Below are 24,343 nucleotides of genomic sequence, written 5' to 3' on the forward strand. Positions count from 1 at the left end.
CTGTGCTTTTGCTTTGCCAACCTAGCCAGGTACAATTTTATGCCAAGTCCTGAGTAGGGCTATTGGGGTCCCACTGTCCAAAAGAGCTCTGGTCACAGCTGACTCCTCTGCTGTGCAGGACGCATGGTGTGACCTTTTGGAATTTAAACATCAGACACTTGTTAATCTACTGTTCCTCCTGCCACCAGCAAGTGCATCTGCAGTGAAGATGACCACTTTCCCCATTCTGAGGTCCCTGCTGCATGTGCAGAGGGAGAAGGAATCTGCTGCAGTAGGGAGGGGGCACCGAGCCCACCCATAAAGAGGGCATCTATGGGGATCACAGCCAAGGAAGTTCTCCTTGTGCTCTACCCTGCAAAAGGCGGCTTTGGCCCTGTTGTTCTGTCACCATAATTCAAAGTTAGGTTCCCTTGTCTCCTATATACTGTATCACTGATGAGAGATGCAAGATTGAAAATTAGTCCCTTAGGAATTGGGGCCAATATTGTCCATGGAGGCCTAGTAGGTAAAAATATGTTTTATATAATTTACACTTGGTGCCTGAATTCCTCTTAGGAAGCAAACTTGTCACTTAGCAAAAAAATTGATAAGTTTTAAGGGCAGGGATAGGAGGAAGACAAACATAGATAGCTAAATGGTTCTATTTCAGAAATGAAGAGAAGTCTGTGGGTGACAAGGGCCAGGAGGAGAGGAGAGCCAGAGGCTGGACCCATCTTGGGAGGCTGGAACCTCTTCAGAAAGATGGTCATAGCAAGCATCAGGTCTACAGGTTTTTTTAAAAGAATGTCTAATATTCAGTTTTAAGTTGTTAGCATGACTCATTTCTCCAAAGTTTCATAAGGGACTCATTTGAGCTCAATAAGAAAGTCAGGCAAAGGGGTCAAGTTTCCTGAGTCTGGGGAAATAGGAAGATGAGCAGAGGGAAGAGAAGAGCCCCAAAGGCAAGAAATGAGTAAAATCAAGAGGAGCCAAATGTGGCCATGAGAACATAAGCCCCTGGGAATTTCCAGAAATCAAGGAAAGGACCTTGGACATCCACAGAATGTGGGATAGAAAGCTAGAGAGAATTTCATTTATGTTTTAAATGAAATCTGAGTTCTACAAACTCTGCAGTAAACAGCATCCATCTGTCACTGAGGCCTTCTAATCCATTGATTCTCTGTCTTCAGTAGAGACATATTTTGTCCTCCATGCATTTTTCTTTGATCATAAAGATCAACACATATATGAGTCTTGAAAAATGAATTGGGTCAAACAGAACGCTGGAAAATAGGAACTGTAATAGTCAAGGCTTCTTAAGCTTATTGGACCTCGTTTCCTGCTTTGTATCCCCTTTACGGCCATTACAGGGATGGGAGTGGCAGCTCCCTTTGAGGGTAACGAGACCCTGTTACTGGAAGGTTTAAGCAGAGCCCGAGTGACCAGTTGACCCAGAGTTGTGCAGGGGATTCATGCATCAGGTAGAAGCTTGACAAATAGGCCTCCAGGCCCTTTAAATGAGTTTCTATTACTTGGGGGAGAACTTAAAACTTTCAGAAAAGTTAAAAATATCCCAAATGTCTGTGGCTGTTTCTAAAGAATGTACATCTAACCCTTTCCCCAGCTCCAGTTAATCTGTTCCAGTTTATGCTAATTATGCTCTCATTATTTGGGAGGAAGGGAAGGAGACTTGGACCCTCTCCAAGGAGTGGAGGTGGTGAGCTGCTTTTGCGGTGCACTGGCAGGAGCCAGCATGTGGCATGATGGGGGACCTCCAAGTGTCCACAGGTCTGAAAGGGACTTTTCTGGTCTGTATTCAGATTCCATGGCAATGTGGGTGGGTTCTGAAACCACATTATACCAGTTTGCAGAGGTTTAGATTTGGATGGCTGGAGAAGAACCCCAACCTCTAAAATCCAGAGGGTTTCTTCTGTAGATCAGAACTATGGGTCAAAGAACTCTAGAGCCTCAGGGATTAGGGGAGAGAGAGGCAAGGGTGTGATTGCATAGGTAGGGGCACGGTCACAATTTCTCTTAATAATCTCACTTTCTTTCTCTGTTGAAAAGTTCTTAAACATTGGTGTGAGGTAGGGAATCACAGTCCACTTGTACTGAAACTCAAAAGTGCATAGAAAATGCACTTTGAAGATTTGTCTCTACAACTGATTTCTTTATGAACCCCGTCTCAGAATTACCAGGGAAAAATCTGTTTTTCACCTCAGTCCTGTTTAAAGCTGTGTCTGATACAATCAACTTGCAAGTAAATTGCGTTATCTTTTAGGTGCCTCACTGCCTCTGTGACTCTTCCTAATGTGGCTTCTTGATGGATCACATGTGACCTCAGGGCTTTGTGAAAGCTCTAGTGCACATGGAGTCCTTACCCCACCCACTGGCTCAGTTATGGCAACATTCACTTCTGCATGTCCATTCTCATTTTGTTGTCATTTCCACTTATGTCCCTGGCTGATGTAGCCTATGGTATGGCTGTACTCCTGGGGATGCTCTATGATACAGTCCTGGGGGTGCCCCTGTCTAGCAACTCTGCCTCTCCTGGGTCTAGCTTGCTTCAGGACTCCCTGAGCCTGGCAGCAGCTCTTGGTCAGGCCCCATGGGGATTGCCAGGTTTAGCAAATGAAAATATAGGGATACTCACTTTGCTGCACACCTGAAACTAATACAACCCTGTAAATCAACTGTACTTCAGTTTAAAATTTTTAATTTTTAAAAAGTGAGAACAAAAATAGATATCAATAACAAATTACAGGATACCCCATTAAATCTGAATTACAGACAAACAATGAATTTTTTAGTGTATGTCCCAAAATTACACAAAATATTATCTGCTGCTTACCTGAACTTCAAATTTAACTGGACATTCTGTATTTAATCTGGCTTCCCTCCTCCCAGGCCCAGTGTCCTCAGCCAAGGACGATAGATCCTGATGAAGGAGTCCTTTTGGACAGCTCACTAGCCACCCCTTCAGGAAACACCTGTGTCCTTCCCAAGGCACAGGTAATATCTGGATACCTTCTGTGCCCTAAGGAATCAGGATTCCCTGTAGGAGTTGAACCCAGGCCCTTTCTGGCTAAACAACTATGTTAGGGCACCACTTCTCTCCAGTGTGGACACCCCAAACAGGGCTGGGGATGCCTGTGGGTGTAGGGGCAGGAGACTTTCTGCCTTTGGAGTAACCACCCTCCCCCCATATCTCTTATCATCTTCACCTTCTGCCTCTTCCCCTCTTCTTTTGCTTAACTACCCCCAGGCCAGAAGCAGTGAGTTTCTTTTATTTCTCCTTTGTCATATCCTCCTCTTTCCAAAGCACAGCAAGCAAGTCTCTCACCTAGCTTGAGAGAATATTTTCTTTGCACTATAGGAGGACTGTGACAGTTGGACCATAAAGAAAGCTGAGTGCTGAAGAATTGATACTTTTGAACTATTGTATTGGATAGGACTCTTTAGAGTTCCTTTAAGTGCAAGGAGATCAAACCAGTTAATCCTAAAGGAAATAAACCCTGAATATTCATTGGAAGGATTGATGTTGAAGCTGAAGCTCCAATACTTTGGCCACCTGATGCAAAGAATTGACTCATTAGAAAAGACCCTGATGCTGGGAAAGATTGGAGGCAGGAGGAGAAGGGGACAACAGATGACCAGATGGTTGGATGGCATCACTGACTCGATGGACATGAGTTTGAGCAAGCTCCGGGAGTTGGTGATGGACAGGGAAGACTGGTATGCTACAGTTCATGGGGTCACAAAGAGTTGGACATGACTGAGTGACTGAACTGAACTGATAGGAGGGCTCAGTAACCTTCATTCTCTAATCCTTGTTTTGGTTACATTAAAGGTAGAAATAAAGGGGATTACCCCTCTTAAGGTAATAACCTGCCTTGCATAGTTGTTGTCTCCCTACAAAAATCCTATATTGAATGTCAATTTTTTTTCTTTTTCCTTACATTTCTTCTATACCAATTTATTCTTCTGCTGGGTAGAAGGATATCATCAGCTGACTGGAGAGAAGATCAGGAGTTCAAGAGGCTCCAGAGAAAGGTAACATGAATACTTGTTCATATTATTTCATTATATTTACTTTGAGGTCCTGCCTGACATAGATACTTCTCTTTGAGCCGTGCACCCTCCTCCTATCAATACTGAGATGTTTCTTGTAATATGAACTTCTATTATGGGGGAAGTTGACTTTGTCTTCTGAAATGTTCAATCAATTAATTCCTGGACAATGAAAACTTTTTAATTATGAAATTTCTCATACTTAACGCTCAAATACATAGAAAGATAAAATATAAGTACACAGAAAGGCAAATGGAATAAAATAGCAGCATGCAAGTACCTGCCATAAACTTCAAATTTATAAAGATAGCAATCAATTTTAAAAGATACCAAAAAAATTTATAGCCTTTTGAACTCAAAGTACTTTCTCTATATTTTTCTAGTATTTCAGGTTGCAGGTTGTTCCACTCTGAAGGAAATAATCTAACCATAAGGATAAAATTACATTATTTGATAGGACACAACTGGAAGGCTGCAAAAAAGGAAAATTAAATATACGGGATGCATTTCATTTCCGACTTCTTAAATGCCATTTGTAGGTTGAGCTTTGGGGAGAAGAGTGTGTAATTATTTTAGTTTGAAAATAAAATCATTGCTTACTCCAGGTAACTGGTGTCTCTGCCTCCTTGTCTGTCTTTTGCTTTGCCTAAGTGGACCAATATTGCTCCAACACGTGATCATGAAAAGTGAACTTTGTAAGGAAGACTCTACATAACCAATCATTCCTGCATTCTCAGTACATGCTTTTAAGTTGCACTATGGTGTACAATTTTCCTTCTTTGGTTTCATAGGCTATTTGAGGCGGAAGGTAGAGGGGACTTAATCCTACGCAATCTCCGCATTCTGCAGTCTGAGAGATAGGAGGAGGACTCTGTCCCCCAGCCAGTGGGAGGCGCTGCTGGGGGAGGAGCAGCGTCCAGACCAGAACAGCCTCGCTCTTCCCTCACATGCGGACACCATCTTCCTTCTCCTGATTAACAAAAACAACTCACCATATATTCTGGTATCAAGAATGTTGTAAAGTTTAAATTGGCCTATCTTGTAATTAACTACATTTTAAGGGTTTGGAGGTGGGCTAAACGGTCAATTTCAGCATATTAACAGTTTCACAAGGAGGAAGGGGAATTTACACAGAAGACAAAAGGGGAAAACATGTTCTTTATTTGGTAGCAATGAAATCTGTTTCAGCATTATTGGATTATAATGGTCCAAATTTCATCTAGAATCTGTGCCTCAGGAAGCACAACCCTCAAAAACGAGTAAAAATTATTTTCACACTCTTTTTTAGGTTAACTTCAACAAAAGCAAGTTTAACTTGTAGCTATTTTTATATGCATTAAAAAAAAAAACATTCAGTCTTTTCTGAGAAACATTTTCTGCGTTAACATTTATTTTCTAAAAATCTTTGGAAAAGATGTTTTTATCTTTCCAAAGAAGAACCAAACTCTTTGTGGGCAGATTGAAAACCTTCTGCGATCTGATTACACTTAGAGGTACACAGATTACATTTTTTTTGCCTCCTAGTTCCAAACTGGACCACCTAACACAACTTCCCTGCTCTTGGTTTGGGCTCTTGCTAATGCTTCACTGGGGGGTTTCTCTGGTGGTTCAGTGGTGAAGAATCTGCCTGCAGGAGATGCAGGCTTGATCCCTGGGTGAGGAAGATCTGCTGGAGGAGGAAATGGTACCCCACTCCAGTATTCTTGCCTGGAGAATACCCATGGATGGTAGGCTATAGTCAACGGGGTTGGAAAAAAGAGTCTGACCTGACTAAGCGACCAAACAGCAACGTTTCACTGACTTTCTAAACTTGACTCTTTCTTCTAAAGGCAGCTCAGATGCTACTTGCTTCCTGAAGTTTTTCCTCATCTTGATTCCTTAAGTCTACCCTCTACAAAATGAATCTTTACATCCTTAGTGTTCCCATAGCACTTTATATTTCTAATATACTAAATAAATAAACAGCATGTGGAAAACTTGCCACTTTATCAAATGCATTTTTACATGTTTTGCTTAATTATACTACTTGCAAGATTCTGTATTATTACTTGACTCAGCATCTTAGCTCTTTCACTAGAAGAACCTTAACAATGAACCTTGACTTCATATTTGTTTTTGGGTAATCTACTGTATTATATTTTGCACATGGGAAGTGTCCCAACTGATATTTATTAGCACTGAATTGATAGTAGTGTTCATACTAACCAGAAGGGATTAAATTCTTAAATGTCAATAGATTGTTCCTTGTCCTCAGATGAAGGCTCTGATAGTGACCCAGCAGGCACCGCTAGCCTCAAATTCCACCTCTGACTTTGAAGTCTGGCAGCCACCTCAGAGCATTAATAGGCAAAGCTGTGGCTTGCTGGGTAATAACACATTGCCTTGGAATAATCATTTTCAAATGAATCAACAACAGCAGCTATTTGCCTGATCTAATTAGCATCACCTTTTTTTGAGCAGGCAGAAAAAGGTTGGCATATTCTGTATGATGCAACACGCAGCAAATTATATAGACAAGGCAACATCACAGGGTCAGGCACTCACCTCGGTGGCTGAAGGCTTCCTGGCAGTCTTACCCCCTCCCCACCTCTTCCCTACACCAGCTTAATAATCAGTTTGCATCATTTTAAGTATGAGAACTTCAAGGAAATCCTTAATTTGAAATTTAGCCCAAATGTGGTTTCTGTATTTGAAGAGACTTGCTTCACAGGAGCATTGCAAGAACACAGGTGAACTTCCCTTTACATCCAAGAATATTTGCGAAGTGATTTAAACTGAAAGAGAAGTTAACTCTACTTACTTACCTGGTAGGAATGTCAACACTAAGTGGAGTTACGTTCTTGTCTCTCCTAAGAGTTAACAGGCCTTTGTTTCCAAAATCAGGCTACAGATACTCTGTGAGGGAGCGGGCTTGAAGGGAGGACAGGCAGAAAGGATGCCTCTGTCTTTAATGAGAAAAATGATTTAGCAGAATTGGAAGGAAGATGTGTGTGTGTTCTGCTAATGGATGAGAGAGCTAGTGGGCTCTCTCTCGCTCACTGAGAAGGTGCTGGGATCTTGCACTGTGGGGAGCTGATGAAGGTTTTGGGGAGTGAACCCTAAGGCAGGGGTGTGCTGGAGCTAGCTTGTCAGAGCACCTTTCTTCCCAAATGTCCTCGTGGGAGACTGAAAATTGCCCTTTCCCCATATTTTCAGGACCGTGTATGCCCCTCCTCCCCAGACTCTTAGAGTACCCCAAGAAAAGGGAGAGCCCTCTATGATGCCTGACACTGAATGCTCTATCTGCCCCAGTGAGGTTGATACCAGATATAATTTGGTTTTGAAAAATAAAATGTGGGCCCTGGAGTCAAATTTCCTGAGTTCATATATCTGGACCTATAACTTGCTAGATGTGCCTTGTTATGTAGGCAAGTTCCTCATCTTTAAAATGGGAAGCATATGCTATTATTAGGTTTCTGTGAGGATACAGAAAATTAATACATGAAAAACCTTTAGAGAAGGGCCTGGTACAGACTAACCATTGCTGTTACTGGGTAGAAGGGTAGGGGATGTCTGCTGGGGCATATTTATAGATCCGGCATTAATAGTCCTTTGACCGCATGTGTCCTTTCCTGTCTCCTTCCATGCTGTTGGCTTTAGATGGCATGCTCTTAGATGTATATGCATTGTCTGCATTGCCTCTGTGCTCTCATGACACTCCCAGTAACAGGGAGTTTTGAATGTGTCCATTTTGTAAGTACTTATTTCTGAAGTTCCCCTAGTTCTTGACGTGTAGTAGGCACACAGCAAACGGTTTTTAGGTTGAATTGAATTTAGATCTGTTATAGGCTATTCAGCAGAGCATTCAGCCAGTAATCAAAGCTTTCTGATTAGTTGAAAAAAACTATTATTTATTAACAAGTTTGAACTAATTTGGCTCCATGGTCAAGAAGAAATGGGCACTAAAGGAAGTCATTATTGATCACATGGATATTTAGTGGCAGAATCAGTTCCCTGAACCCTCACTACTCTAAAGTCTCCAGGTTTAAGCCGGTGCTTCTCTCTAGAGGGAGCAACCAAAGGCTAGAAGACCTTGGTCAACGTAATAATTCAGAGGAACCCTGGGTTGCCTGTGGAACTGGATTTTGCAAGGAGGGAACAGCTGTTTCACAGGAAGCAGAGATTTCAGTGGGGACTAGATTTATTAATTAAAGCGGTCAACCAACTTTTCCTTCCTCCTCCAGGCCTAGGAAAGCACCTGGCCAAAAGACACATTGCTTCAGTTTATAAATGAGTGCTTCTATGCATTCAGGACTTAACAAGAATCCTTCTAACTGTTAAGTCCTCTTTGCTTAACAAATAAAAAGAAAATGTATTTGGAAAGACAGAGACTATATGGCAGGGGCTGGGTTTCTGAGTGAATATTCCAGTGATAACAGTAACGATGAATAGATAGCGATTGGCCATGAGATCCTGCACTGGGCTTATATGGCTGTCATTTCAGTCAGTGCTTTCCAGGTGGTGCAGTGGTACAGAATCTGCCTGCTTGATCCATGGGTTGGGAAGATCCCCTGGAGAAGGATATGGCAACCCACTCCAGTATTCTCGTCTGGGAAATTCCATGGACAGAGGAGACTGGTGCGTTATATAGTCCATGGGGTTGCAAAAGAGTCAAACACTACTTAAAAATGAAGCAACAATATTTCATTCAGTCCTTACAGGAGCCTTAGAAAATACATTATTCTCTTCACTTTACACAGGAGGAAATGAGAATGAAAGAGATGTTAGCTGACTTGTTCAGAGACACAGTTGGTGAGTAGTACCCAGGATTGGAACACTTCTTTCTGCCTGGGAGCACTCCCATCATCCCCTCTAAACACAGCAGGTTAAAAATTAAAGAATGGACCGACTTGAGCCACAGAGGAGTAGGAATAAATAAAGATGATGACTGAGGCTGAAATGAATTCACTTGTCTCTTAAATAGTGATCACAGGGAGTAAGGTTTTCAAAATCCACACTTTAATCTCTGGCTATCGAGGTTAAATTATAGCATAATTATAGCAAAATGCTAGAGTTAAGAGAAAAAAGGAAACTACTGCATGAGGTGAGCAGAAGAGAGAGGACCGGTAAAACAGCAGGAAGGAATAAAGCCCAGAAAGCATGGAACAAGACAAGATCTGTGGGCTCAAACTTACTACTTATGACCTCGGGAAGAGGCCAGGCTCCCCTCCTCCATTTGACTGTAAATCCAGACAAAGTGACAGAGAAAGGTTAGAAGTAAAAATATAGAGCAAAGAATTACCCTAGAAATGCAAGTAAAAGTGGCCAAGGACATGACATCATTAATAGCAAATCTCATAGAAATCAGAGGAAAAACAGTGCTTTAAGCAGAGGACAGTTTTTACATGCGGGTTAGTGTCCAGTGAAGATAACACAGAGGACAGCCTTATGCACAGTAGTTGTGAAGGACATTCAAATACCATCGTCAACATTTGAATCATCAAGTAGGCGCGAAAACTATAATGTTGTTTAGCCCAGTCTCCCAAACCACAGATCCTGCTGGTTTAGCAGTGTTATTTTAGACTGTTGGCCAACATGTCTTCCTGCCCTGGGGGCTCAAACCCTACAAACAGTTCCGAGGGGTTTCTTTATTTCCTTCCTTCCTTCCCCCTTCTTTGTGACGCCCGTAAACACAGCACACAATTACAAAGTGGCAGCCGCATGCAATATTGGAACAGAGACACCCTGTTAAATCCGTTCCTGACAGCTGTGAGCCCCTTTTAAATTTCAATTATAAGATCAACAACTATAACTGCCGGCAGACCATTACCACCCAGGGTTCAGGCAGTTCTGGGGATAGAGGGAGCAACTCAGAAGGGGTGGAGGATGGGCTGGGAGCGCCTCCGGAACCCCTCACCTGGTTAAACCTGCATCGTCTGCACCTGAACAATAAACTTAGGCGCAAATGGGAAAGGCTCAGGCCCAAAGCAGATTTAGGGCTGGAGCCTGTGCCAACACACCAACCCTGACTGCCCCCTACTTTTCACTTCACCTTGACTGAACTTGTAAACCTGATCCCTTATTTCAGAAGCTGGGAAAGACAAAGGTGTGGTGTTCCTTGCTGGTTCTTAGGGCAAAGAAAGACTGAAAGATTCTGCTGTAAACACCAGATCCAGCTTTCGCCTTTTGAAAATAAGAGCCTCGTGGTGCCCCCAGCAATGGCAGCCACAAGTGCCCCCTGCTCCTGGCAGGAGCGCTGGCCCACAGCAGGAGGCCTTGGTGTGGGGCTCTTCAGTTTTTGTCTTCGACCACAGCTGGGGGTGTATGGTTCAGTCAGTCTCAGAGCAGCTGGCTCATTAGCCAAATACTAAAGAGGATGCTTTGGAGAGGGCAATGGCAAGCCAGTCCAGTACTCTTGCCTGGAAAATTCCATGGATGGAGGAGCCTGGTAGGCTGCAGTTCGTGGGGTCGGTAAGGGTCGGACACGACCGGGCGACTTCACTTTCACACATTGGAGAAGGAAATGGCAACCCACTCCAGTGTTCTTGCCTGGAGAATCCCAGGGACGGGGGACCCTGGTGGGCTTCCGTCTATGGGGTCACACAGAGTCGGACACGACTGAAGTGACTTAGCAGCAGCAAAGAGGATGCTTGTACTGCAGGAGACATGGGTTCTACTCCTGGGTTGGGAGGATCTCCTGGAGAAGGAAATGGCAACCCACTCCAGTTTTCTTGCTAGGAAATCCCACAGACAGAGGAGCCTGGGGGAGCTACTGTCCATGGGGTTGCAAGAGTGGGACACAACTTAGCCACTAAACCTCCAACAGTTCCCAAATGAAACAGCTGAAAAGTTACATTTCCATGAAGAGCCTTCCCTACCAGAATCTGTTTCATCCCATCCACCTCAGCTTCCTTGCTTCTAGGACTTAGATTAGACTGACCCTCATCCCCCCAAGAAGACTTTTAAGTTTTCTGGTATAAAAGGACATTGGAAGTTAAGTTTAATGAGTAAAATCATCGAACTTCTGAAAAGATCTGGATTTTTCATCTTCAAGGTGCTCAGAACTCATTGGTAACAAAGTTTATTATCGTACACTTGATCTTTTGGTTATAGTTATATGGTAGATGTATATCTTTCTTGGGAAATTATACACACAAAAATGTTGCCTGCCAAGGGTTTCACCCTTATTCCCCCAGAGCTGATTTGGACATTTGCAGAGGTTCCCAAAGAGAACAGCCTGCATTTGCTACATTTACTTCAGAACACTGGCCCCACGGATTCATGCCTTGAGAACCCTGAAAAGCCACCAGACTAGGACTTTCATCAAGAAGTCCTACTAATTAGCTTGGTTCCCCAAGCCTGGGACTTCTAGCTGAAGAGGAATGAAAAGCTACCTGAGATGTTTTTGAAAATTTTGAAAACCTTGCAGGCATTCTTTTTGGCACTGCTGCTACACAACCTGCCCATTTGGCCCCCAACAAGTGTCTGAGACGGACAGAGACATAGTTTGGTTCAGAAGCAAAGGAAAGGTTGATTCCTTGATCTAAAAGGAGTGTGAGCTCCAGAGCACAAGCTCTCCCCAAGTGGTTGGGGCTGGTTTATAGGTTCTTTTGGGTCAGGCACAGTTTTGCTGCTCACAGGGCTCCAGATAGAAGGGCCAGATGCAGCATTTCTGTTCACAGATGGCCAAATTGGGGTGTTGGGCACAGTGGTTCTGCACTGGGAACTCTAATCCACCGTGTATAGGTGCAAGGCATCTGTTACACACCAAGCGAAACTAGACTAAACACAAAAGAAGAGGTTAGACCATATCACGTTAGACTCTGTGTCACTCCCCTCCTGCTCCTCCCCACGTGTGAGTGAGTTTGTTAGTGACACCACTCATGCCCTTTGCCTGCAGAACACTATGAAGTCAACACTAGCTGTCCTGGTTGAGATAAATTGAAGAGAATATGGTCAGTATGGTGTGTTGAAATAGGTTTGTAGAGAACATTTCATTTGTACCACTCAGATTTTTTTTCTTGTTAAATTTACCTTTATGGCAAACCACTTGCAAATGTGTGTGTGTGTGTGCGTGCACATGTGTGTGCGTGCCACCTCAGATATGCTGTCACATAGCTCTCCTCCAGTGACCCAGGGAAGCCTTGCACACTCACTGCAAGAATTTGCCTGGTACATTTTATATTACTACTGGGATATGTTTTTACAGGACCTAAACCTCTAACCAGTATCTTTTAGTGCTTAACTAATATATGCCTGAAAAAGGACTGTAACATTCCACACAAGACATTCTTATTTGGATCTAGTCCATATATCAATATTTTGTTAATGAGACCCTTTTTAAAAAAGGGTTTAAACTTCTAATTAAAAAATCTTTAACAATGGCATATTTTAAATTTCATTTCTTATTGTTTACAAATTGTATTTTGGCAATAAAAAATTTGAAATTAAAATCTGATAAAGATGGACTGGGTAAAGATTATCTCCCACAATCATCAGGATTTCTCTGTGTACTAGATAAACATTAGTAGTAAAGTTTTAATAATAACTCACCTACAATTCTTAAAACTCCAAAATCTTAAACTTTTGGAAACTTATTTGGCAGCAAAACCTGACCCAAACCAACACAAGCTACTTATATCTGTATTTCTTCCACTTTTTGTGAATATTTGTATATTTCTCTACAGAAATGTTAATGTTTTGGGGATGTTACATACATTTATGCACCACAATATGTTTCTAAACTCTAGATAATTTTTAAATTCCCAAACATATCTGATCCAAGGTTTTAGATAAAGGATTTTGAACTCGCCTATAAAATCAGACTATAGCTCATGCCATTAAGTTTTTCTTTAGGATTCTACCTCTCTGTTCTTTGGAAGAGACCATCTATGTATAATATTTACACAAAATTTATACCTGGTTGCAATGAGAATGAGGTCTACTCCCTAGAAAAGGTTTTTTGTCTTACCAGTTTTTCCAATCTTTGTAACTATTAGGTGTCTGTAATATCCTTAGTAAAGTTCAAGTTATATTGCTTTCCACTGTCCAGACACTGCTAGGAGCCATGAGGGATGCAGATATAAGCAGGATACTGTCAACCACTTGGAGCAACCTGATTGGGGGTGTAGACGTCAAAATACCACTCATCTGTAATGACAGGCTAAATGTCACAGAAGGCAGAGTTACAAGCAAAATGCTGATGGATCAAAAAGGAAGAGTAATATATGTTAAGGGAGGCTTCACAGAGGAGGGGCCACTTGAACTTACTCATTTGTGCCTTTTCCAGGATAATGAAATTTTCACTGGTAAAGAGGTAAGGGATGCTCTTCCAACCTTTATTATTTTTTTAAAGGATGCTAGTATATAATGACAGAAAAAGAAAGAAAATAGGAAATTTCAAAGAAAGGCTACAAAAATGGAAGTATATTTTAATGTTTACATTGCATGCTTTCTGCATAGAAAATGCAACATAATAAGATTGTAGTCATGGGAATAACTGTTAGGTTGCAAAACATGCTTATGTCTAGTCCATCTATAGGAGTCATCTGGTTTAAAAAGGGGTATGAATACCATCTTTGATTCTCATCAGTTATCCCTGGGATTGTATGTGTTGACTTATTTGAAGATGAGATAAATGTCTAAGCTTAAGGGCCCATATGAAAATGAGACCAGTATAAAATAAGACCTTCTGAGCCCTCTGATACCTGTTAACCTGCTCACCAACTCTACCTAGCTAACCCTACAATTGTTTGGAGGAATCCAGGCAAGAGAAACAGCACAGGCAGTGTCAAGTGAAAGCAGCTTAGCTTTAGTTTTGTACATGTATCATTCAGGATATGTTGGATTATGCTGCAGTAACAAGCAACCCCCAAATATCAAGTGAACTAACACAACATTTATCTCCTGCTCACACATATCCACAGAGGTTCAGCAGGAAGGCTCCTTGTAATATCCTCGGGAATCCTGGCTGATGGAGGATTCCCCAGTCCCTTCATTTGGTGTCCATTTCTTTTTTTTTTTTTGTAATTAATTTATTTTTTATTGGAGGCAAATTATTTTACAATATTATATTGGTTGGTTTTGCCATACATTGACATGAATTCGCCCCGGGTTTACATAAGTTCCCCCTCCTGAACCCCCCTCCCTCCTCCCTCCTCCCTTTATCCTCCCTCTGGGTCATCCCCGCATGCCAGCCCCGAGCATCCTATAACATGCATCGACCCTGAACTAGTGATTCATTTCACATATGACAACATATGTGTTTCAATGACATTCTCCCAAATCATCCCACCCTCACCCTCTCCCACAGAGTCCCAAAGACTGATCTATACATCTGTGTCTCTTTTGCTGTCTCGTATACAGGGTTATCATTTGCATCTTTCTAAATTCCATATATATGCGTTAGTATGCTGTATTGGTGTTTTTCTTTCTGGCTTACTTCACTCTGTATAATAGGCTCCAGTTTCATCCACCTCATTAGAACTGATTCAAATGTATTCTTTTTAATGGCTGAATAATACTCCATTGTGTATATGTACCAAAGCTTTCTTATCCATTCGTCTGCAGATGGACATCTAGGTTGCTTCCATGTCCTGGCTATTATAAACAGTGCTGCAATGAACATTGGAGTACATGTGTCTCTTTCAATTCTGGTTTCCTCGGTGTGTATGCCCAGGAGTGCGATTGCTGGATCATATGGCAGTTCTATTTCCAGTTTTTTGAGGAATCTCCACACTGTTCTCCATAGTGGCTGTACTAGTTTGCATTCCCACCAACAGTGTAAGAGGGTTCCTTTCTCTCCACATCCTCTCCAGCATTTATTGCATGTAGACTTTTGGATAGCAGCCATTCTGACAGGTGTGAAATGGTATCTCATTGTGGTTTTGATTTGCATCTCTCTTACAAAGCCACAGTCATCAAGACAGTATGGTACTGGCATAAAGACAGAAATATAGATCAATGGAACAAAATAGAAAGCCCAGAGATAAATCCACGCACCTATGGACACCTCATCTTTGACAAAGGAGGCAAGAATATAAAATGGAGAAAAGACAGTCTCTTTAACAAGTGGTGCTGGGAAAACTGGTCAGCCACTTGTAAAAGAATGAAACTAGAACACTTCCTAACACCATACACAAAAATAAACTCAAAATGGATTAGAGAGCTAAATCTAAGACCAGAAACTATAAAACTCCTGGAGGAGAATGTAGGCAAAACACTCTCCGACATAAATCACAGCAGGATCCTCCATGACCCACCTCCCAGAATATTGGAAATAAAAGCAAAAATAAACAAATGGGACCTAATTAAAATCAAAAGGTGTCCATTTCTAATGATCACCTGAGTGGTGTGGCAGGTCACACTCAGCTTCTTAAAGAGTTTGCTTTTTGACTCTTCCAGTCACATTGATAGACCAAAGCAATCCACATGACCACACCTGGAAAGAACAACCCTGTTCTGGAAGATTAAGAGCTAGAATTATCAGGTTAAGAGTATTAATGACAACTTTAGCAGGGAAAAGGGAGTCTTACAAGATTCTTAAAAAAGAAAAAAAGAAAGAAACCCAGCAACATATGGTTGAGCTAATAGATAAAGTAAAGGAGCGCATAGATGATCTGAAATTGGGTGCCTAGGGAGAGCGAGCTGGGAGACACATTGGACTAGCAGAGAGCTAGAAGTGTAGGGTTCTCTCAGCATTCCCTGACTGAACGGTATATTCACGTTAAGCAAGATACTTATTCTGGCTTCGCTTCAGTACTTCCAAGGGGAAAAGAGACACAGAGATGGTAATGTATACAGCCTTCCTGTTAGTCTGAGGGTTAATGAAAGTTGGGGGATGAGGCACTTAACTCCCTGCTTTCTATTCAATTCTGGGGAGAGCTGCCTCTTAAACAAAACGAGCCTTTTTCTTTGCGTTCACAGTACATTTCCATGGTGACAAATTTTGCCAACCTCACCAAAATTTGAGCTAAACCGGAATAATAAGTTGACTATTTATTTTATGAATTGGATGTGCATCCTGCAGGATTTTCCAAGTGGTTATGACAACAGAATCCCTCATCTATAATATCTATCCACAGCCCTCATGTGTATCTCCCTTGTTTGCTCTGAAGATAATTCATTGATTGAGCCTCTTTTGATGGCATTCTTTCCATGCTTCTCACATGAGGAAGAATTACTGCTGTTTTCCCCAGGGGACCTAAAATGACTGCATTTTTACACATGTTATTTACTGTATACATCCTAATATCAAAATGGTCAATTCATTTATAATCTTTTTAACATGCCTTAGAGAATAAAAGGTTTGTTCTTATATTTGTATGGGGAGGTTTTTTTCATTTTTTTTTGTATATGAGTTTGATCTTGTGGCCATGAATAGTTAACATTAATTATGCACAATTTGCATATGATAATGTATGACACACATTTCAAGCAAATATTAGACAGTCTAATTATACTGAATATTATTGTGTTCAGCTATGCAGGTTCACAAAATATAATGAATGGTATGTTCATTTTTATTGAATCCACTTACCTGACCTAGAGTGATGATTTAAAAATGAACACAGTTGGAAATAAATGCACTTAACATTGAATACTGTAATGCACTAAGGAATATTTCCAAGTAGTAAAAGCTGGAGGTCAGTTGGCCAGTACTTTTGCTTTTAGGTAAAAGATTATTTTAGATGCATATTGTAGGATTTTAGAGCTCAGTCTTAAAATCCTTAAGAACTCAAAGGCTGTTTTATGTAAAGTGTTCTGACAGGCAAAACAGTTCCTTTTTAATCATAATTCACCTCTGCTCTGTAGGCTTAGTGTGGAGAACAAAAATATCCATGCATAGTAACAAACAGCTATTTTTGGCATATGCCGAATGGAAGGTGCTTAGGAATGTGGGAAACTCTACTAAATTGTACCGTTGGTCTAAAAGCACCAGAAGAAATCAAGCAAGAGAGAAAGGATATTTGGGTAAATCCTCTCACTTGCTTGAATTATTAACAAGAGTTTACCTGTCTTTTCAGGTGTTCTCTCATTAGGGCTTTTAAGTTTCCTATTCAAGTAAAATAAGATAAATGAATAGGCTATGATTGAACTTTGACTTTCTAGTTAAGAATGCACTACTTGAAAAGTCTATTAGCCTCACAAAAATGAGTCTTCCTTTTAAAAGAAGCACAAAAACCCACAGTAAAGATAACCTTATGTTTCCCATTGTGAGCATCGAGAATTACTCTGGTCTGAGTTGTCACACAAGCCAATTTTTGTACCTGGACTTGATGCAGCTATTAGGCTGACCGAGAAAGGCTCATTCTGCTCTTCTGTCCCTCCTTTCCTCTGTGTCTTCGTATTAACTGTGAGGAGCCCATCTTGAGAGCTCCTGGCTGATTTCTATTTTAAGAGCCTAGTTCAGCCATTATAATTAGTCTCCAGTTTGTATGGAATTCTCTCAGGCAATTGAAAGATTTAAAGATCTTAAACAAGCTCTTTTCAAATTTTTCCACTGAACTATCCACTGTGGCAGAAGAAAGACAACTTATCTTTGGGGGTTTGAACCCCTAACACAAAATGAGGAATGTCTTTGAAGTCTTTCTTTTGCCATAAAGTTCTATATACTTTTGGTATTCCTCTAGATACAACTGAATTTTTAAGAAGAGATATTAATATTCTGAATTATTTGTCATTGAATAAAATGGATGGTCCAGGAAGACACACTGTGCCTATGGCTTTGAAAGTTCCCTAACACACTGTTAAGTGTTCATTGGTGTACCAGAACATCAGGATGGAGGACTAATCTGTTTCATGGTAAATCTTTTGATAAAGTGAGTTTAAAACTAATTATTAAATGTTTGCAATTACAAACAATGCATCAAAGCAACCGTCCATCAAAAGAGAACTGGTTAAATTCACTAAATTACACCCAGACAGTATAATACTATGCAACAGTTTAAAAGGATAAACAAAATCTATTGTATTTTCATGAAAAGAGGCCCATGATATTATACATATATATATATATATAATATGTATATATATTATATATGGGGAAAAAGTCACAGAATAGTTAGAGTGTGATCCCATTAATAGTATAAGACATTTGAAAAACTTTGTATGAAGCTAGATCTGAGGAAATTTCACTTTGCATAGGAATGTATTATCTAATATTTTTGTACCAAGTATGGACTAGTGGAAATCTGAAACAACTAATGTAATCCTATTTTGAAAACAAACAACAAAAGCTTTGCATAGGTTGCACCTGTGATAAACCTAACCAGATAGAAATGATCTCTGTTTATTCAGCTTTTTTGTTGGATATCTGTATAATTTTTACACTAGAAGGAAAGATTCTGGTCTTCTGCACAAATTAGGAATTCTTTCTATAGTTTTCCTGATGACTGGTTATATGGACTTCTTTTAAATAATTTTATCTGATGCTGAACTGTTACCTTCAAATACTCCTCAAAGCACATAGTTTCCTTTGGAGTTTAAGAAGTTTGACCTTATCCATCTTAAAACCTGCCTCCAAATGATTACAACCTTGATCTAAAGTTTCCTATGCACTGTGTATAACATATTTGTACTTTATTAAAATTAATATTTTAAACTACTTATCATCAGGTAAAATGGGTGGTTCAGAAAACCACACGGTGCCTTAGCTTTGAACATCCCCTAATATACCGCCAGATGCCATCCTAAATGGTGTATTTTCAGAAGTAGTTGCCACAGAATTGTTACCGTGCTGTCATTAAAACAAAGTTTTCCAAATACAAGCATCATTCTCTTAATCATCCAGTTCTTTGACAAACACTTATTCCCTACTCTATACAAGGTACTGGCATAGATACCATGAGAACCTAACACTCACAGTTTCTGCCTTCCCAGAATTTACCAGCAAGGGAGGGATTCAGAGAAGTAAACAGGCAGTTACAAGGCAGTGTGTGTGACACGACGGAGAGCCATAGGATCTATCAGGGGGTCACCTAAAAAGTCAGAGGAGGTTTCCTGGAGGAAGTGATACCTAGGTTTAGATCTGAAGGACCAGTAAGAATTAACCAGGGCGTGGGGGAGGGCAGGAGAGGTGTGTTCCAGGGTGGCCTAGGCACAGAAAAGCATGAGCACACTCCCAGGGGAAAAAGTAAGCACAGTATATTCATGGATGGAAAGAAGTTTAGTATGACTGAGAGTGGAGTTAGAGGTTGGGGGTGGTAAGGTCTGCTGTCTGAGAAGGTAATTAGGGCCAGATCATGAAGGACCTTGAAACACTTGGCCGTAAGCACAGACTTTGTTCGAAAGGTCGGGAGAATCTACTAAAAAATTTTAAGCCAGGGAGCAGATGAAAGTTGGTCTATTACCAGACTGTAAGTAAGGAGGCAAGTTTTAGGAATTGATTTATCTTGATTTTCTGAACTTCACTTTGTCATCTTTAAAATTAGGACAATGGCACATATCTCAAGGGTTGTTATGAGATTTAAATGGAATATTAGAAAACAATGAAGCTAGATCAGTTTAGTTCAGTTCATTTCAGTCACTCAGTTGTGTCCGACTGTTTGCAACCCCATGAACTGCAGCACGACAGGCCTCCCTGTGCATCACCAACTCCCGGGGGTTTACCCAAACTCATGCCCATTGAGTCAGTGATGCCATCAATCATCTCATCCTCTGTCGTCCCCTTCTGCTCCTGCCTTCAATCTTTCCCAACATTAGGGTCTTTTCCAATGAGTCAGCTCTTCGCATCAGGTGGCCAAAATATTGGAGTTTCAACTTCAACATCAGTCCTTCCAATGAACACCCAGGACTGATTTCCTTTAGGATGGACTGGTTGGATCTCCTTGCAGTCCAAGGGACTCTCAAGAATCTTCTCCAACACCACAGTTCAAAAGCATCAATTCTTCTGTGTTCAGCTTTCTTCACAGTCCAACTCTCACATCCATACATGACCATGGGAAAAACCATAGCCTTGACTAGATGGACCTTTGTTGACCAAGTAATGTCTCTGCTTCTTAATATGCTGTCTAGGTTGGTCATAGCTTTTCTTCCAAGGAGCAAGCATATTTTAATTTCATGCTAGATCAGTGTTTATCTTATATTAGAAGCCAGTGATGATATCTCCTGACACCTCACAAGTCTATGGTATTATATTTCTATTGTTATTTTATTTCTTTTATAACATGTTGAGAACTGAATTGATAATGAATTACCGAATGAGTCTTTATAACAAGGCCATACAGCTATTCAATGAGTGACCATGACTACAGGCCAAGAGGCAATCAATGTTCTTGTACAAGTTACTAAAATTGTGAGCTATGTGTTAATGTTATTGAACCAGGTTCATTTTGCCCTACCTGCTGAGATGCTGAGGTTTATTCACAAGGCAAACGAAGCCAGGAGGCAGTAGAACAAGTCTCAGATCTGCCTCCCCTAAGGAAGGGCCTTGGATTATTTATGGAATAAAGAATAAAGAAGCAGAATAAAGGTCTGGGGCATAGGGGGTGTGGGAATCACAGGGAAGGTGACTGGAACAAGATGCAGTAATCGTTGCTCTGGACAGGTGTAACTAAACTACATCTGAAAGTGCTTAGCAGGATCTGGTGGTGGAGTTTCTGGCCCTCTGATTTTGAAAGGTCATCAAGGGGATGTTTAGGCATGCCCGGTTGGAGGGTTGGTGATTCTATCCAGTCTTAACCAGCTCAGCTCAAACTAGGCTACATAGTTGACTCTGAATACTTGTAAAACAACTGGGGCAAACATCTTATTGTTTAGCCCCATGCCGCTTGGTACATGAAACCCTTTTGTAGCAGAAATTGAAATAACCTTGATTAGTGAAGACAGGTTACAGGTGAAATGGAGTTAACTAATAGTTACTCATGGTTTGATGAACTTTCAGGAATATTGGAAGCAGCAACATTGGGTGTTTTTTCTTAATCTGTCCTTTTAACTAAGCAAATGGTGTTACTTTCTCAAATTTAATATTTTCTTTAGAGTTCATATTTTGTATTTTTAAGACTTCTCAATTGTGGCTAACAAACCAAACCATATCCATGGTAGATCGGAGAAAAAGGGGGAGAGAGGAAGGGCTGGGGGAGAGACGGAGGAGGCAGGGGTGGACAATTACAACTGAAGAATGGCACTTTGTTTTGCTTCATGAGAAGTAAGGTAAAACCATATGCCAATCAAAAATTAAAAATTACACAAAACAGTAACCTATTGAAAGTTGAAATCTTACTGGCAATATGCATGTTTGAAATGTACATCTTAAATGAAATCATCTTTGGGAATGTGATTCTCTCCAGACCTGTACAAGAAGATTTATACTTTTCTTTATTATTTTATCAAGGTGAGTTTGTTTAACAAAACCATGCAATAGCAACTCTATTATTCTTGAATATTACTTTAAAAATAATCTGGATAGGGAATTCAGTCTGGGATCCAATGGCAAAGAGTTCTAACCAGACCGGGATTCTTATAAGTTACCCCCAGCCGGTAGGTAATTCTGTAGTCATACCAAGATGGAAGGAGCACAACTAATTCTGTCCAGTACCAATGGAGAAGTAGATAAAACAACATGGAAACAAAATTCTGGAACCTTTTTCCCAGAAATAGGCAAACTATTTAATAGAAGGCTAGATATTTAGCAGAAACCATCTGGTCCTTCAAGCAGAGACTGATGCGTAGAGAAAACCATTATAATCTGTGTAGCTATAAGGTTAATGATTGTGATTCAAGAATTGACATTTATTTTCACATTTCATGGACAGAATTAGTACCGTATGGCAACTAACCACTGGGAGGTTAAAAATCACAGGATGATAAAGTTCTGCTTTTAAAATAGAAAAGATCAAAATGCTTTAGACATCTTTGGTTTTATTCCACTTTCCTTTTTCCTTTTCTTTCCCTGGGAAGTTCGCCATACAGTATCAATCACTCAGAAAACATTTAATAATAACTTGATGATTGTAAACATTATGTACATGCATATGGAAGTACAAGCTTGGGTGGAATGGGAAAAGTGAAAGTGTTAGTTGCTCAGTTGTATCCCACTCTGCAACTCCATGGACTGTAGCCCACCAGACTCCTCTGTCCATGAAATTTTCCAGGCAAGAATACTGGAGTGGGTTGCCATTCCCTTCTCCAGAGGATCCTCCCAACCCAGGAATCAAACCTGGTTCTCTTGCACTACAGGTGGATTCTCTACCATCTGAGCCACTGTAGCCCAGTGGAAGCAAAGGTCTTTATCAAAAATACCTCTTTATAAGGGATCACCCACTTTTATCTCATTCTCCTAAAACTTCAGCTAAGAAAAACTAAGCATCTTTCTTTAGATTTTTAATGAGGTTTTTTTTCATCATTTGATTTAAAAGTAACATTTCTATTTAGTGGTGCCTCAGATATCCTCCCTGGGGCTTCCCTGGTGGCTCAGCAGTAAAGAATCCACCTGCCAATGCAGAAGACATGTGTTCGACCCAAGGGTCAGGAAGATCCCCTGGAGAAGGAAATGGCAACCCATTGCAGTATTCTTGTCTGGGAAATCCCCTGAACAGAGGACCTTGGCAGGCTAGAGTTCATGGGGTCACAAACAGTCGGATATGACTGAGCAACTAAACGCCACCACCAACAAAATATCCTTCCTATCCTTAGTGCCCCAGATTACAGTTTGAGCTTTATTCCTTTAGCTGAAAACTAAGTGGCTTGCTGAGTGAAAAGGTTGGTTTGAAGCTCAACATTCAGAAAACAAAGATCATGGCATCTGGTCCCATCACTTCATGGGAAATAGATGGAAAAACAGTGGAAACAGTGTCAGACTTTGTTTTTTTGGGCTCCAAAATCACTGCAGATGCTGATTGCAGCCATGAAATTAAAAGACGCTTGCTCCTTGGAAGGAAAGTTATGACCAACCTTGATAGTATATTAAAAAGCAGAGACATTACTTTGCCAACCAAGGTCCGTCTAGTCAAGGCAATGGTTTTTCCCGTGGTCATGTATGGATGTGAGAGTTGGACTGTGAAGAAGGCTGATCACCGAAGAGTCGATGCTTTTGAACTGTGGTGTTGGAGAAGACTCTTGAGAGTCCCTTATACTGCAAGGAGATCCAACCAGTCCATTTCTAAAGGAGATCAATCCTGGATGTTCATTGGAGGGACTGATGCTAAAGCTGAAACTGCAATACTTTGGCCACCTCATGCGACGAGTTGACTCACTGGAAAAGACTCTGATGCTAGGAAAGGTTGGGGGTGGGAGGAGAAGGGGACGACGGAGAATGAGATGGCTGGATGGCATCACCGACTCTGTGGACATGAGTTTGAGTGTACTCCGGGAGTTGGTGATGGACAGGGAGGCCTGGCGTGCTGTGATTCATGGGGTCGCGGAGAGTCGGACACGACTGAGCGACTGAACTGAACTGAACAACACAAATATCCCCATACAAAGGTAGCAATTAATCTTTTGCACCATACCCGGACTCGTGAATCCAGTGTAGAAAAGGAAACTGAATGGCCCAAGTTTCAGAAGGAGAAAGATCTGAGTAAAAAAGCAGCAGAATAGGGAGGCTACAGCTGGCCACATAGATAAACTGCTATCTGGAGAATTGGCTGAGCACAGCTGCAGGTGCAAAGGGTTCAGGCAGGTGGTTTCTTTTATATCCATGGTGTGACTATTTGTAGGTAAAAGATCTAGAGGATCTGCATTTGAGTCCTGGGGCAAAATCTTCTAGGCAGCAACCAGTGGGAAAGCTTTTTCTGGCTGATTCAAAACAAACCCAGTGGACATTCCAGAAGAGTCAAACGGCAATTCCTTCCTTGAATGGATTTATCAGAAGCAACAAGGAACAGAAATGGGAAAGGGCAGGAGCAAGATTAAAAAAAATATTGAATTTGTAGTTGAGGCATAATGTTTGCATTTTAAAGACGGAAATTTGATGATAGAGCTAAAGATCTCTTTGCAATTATTATAGCAGCTGAAAACAAGAAGTGACTAGAGGAGAATCTAGGGGAAAGCCTGAATAGTTATGTTTGCCAGTTGGCCCAATCTAAAGACCTTTTTAATACCTAGTGAGGTGGGCTCCAGTTAACATTATAAGCACATTTTTAGTTATACATGAATATTCCCAGTGATACCCACCATTTATCAAGCACTGCAGCAGGTGCTATAATAAGCTTCTTTCAGTTAATTTTCATAATAATCTGGGTATAATAATTATCATCATTTTACAGATGAGGACACTGGGGCTTAGAGTTAACTGCTGCTGAGTCACTTCAGTCGTGTCCGACTCTGTGCGACCCCATAGACGGAAGCCCACCAGGCTCCCCCGTCCCTGGGATTC

This window comes from Moschus berezovskii, chromosome 2, assembly GCF_049115385.1.
Source record: "Moschus berezovskii isolate FMDL1 chromosome 2, NW_MosBer_1.0, whole genome shotgun sequence".
Lineage (NCBI taxonomy): Eukaryota > Metazoa > Chordata > Mammalia > Artiodactyla > Moschidae > Moschus > Moschus berezovskii.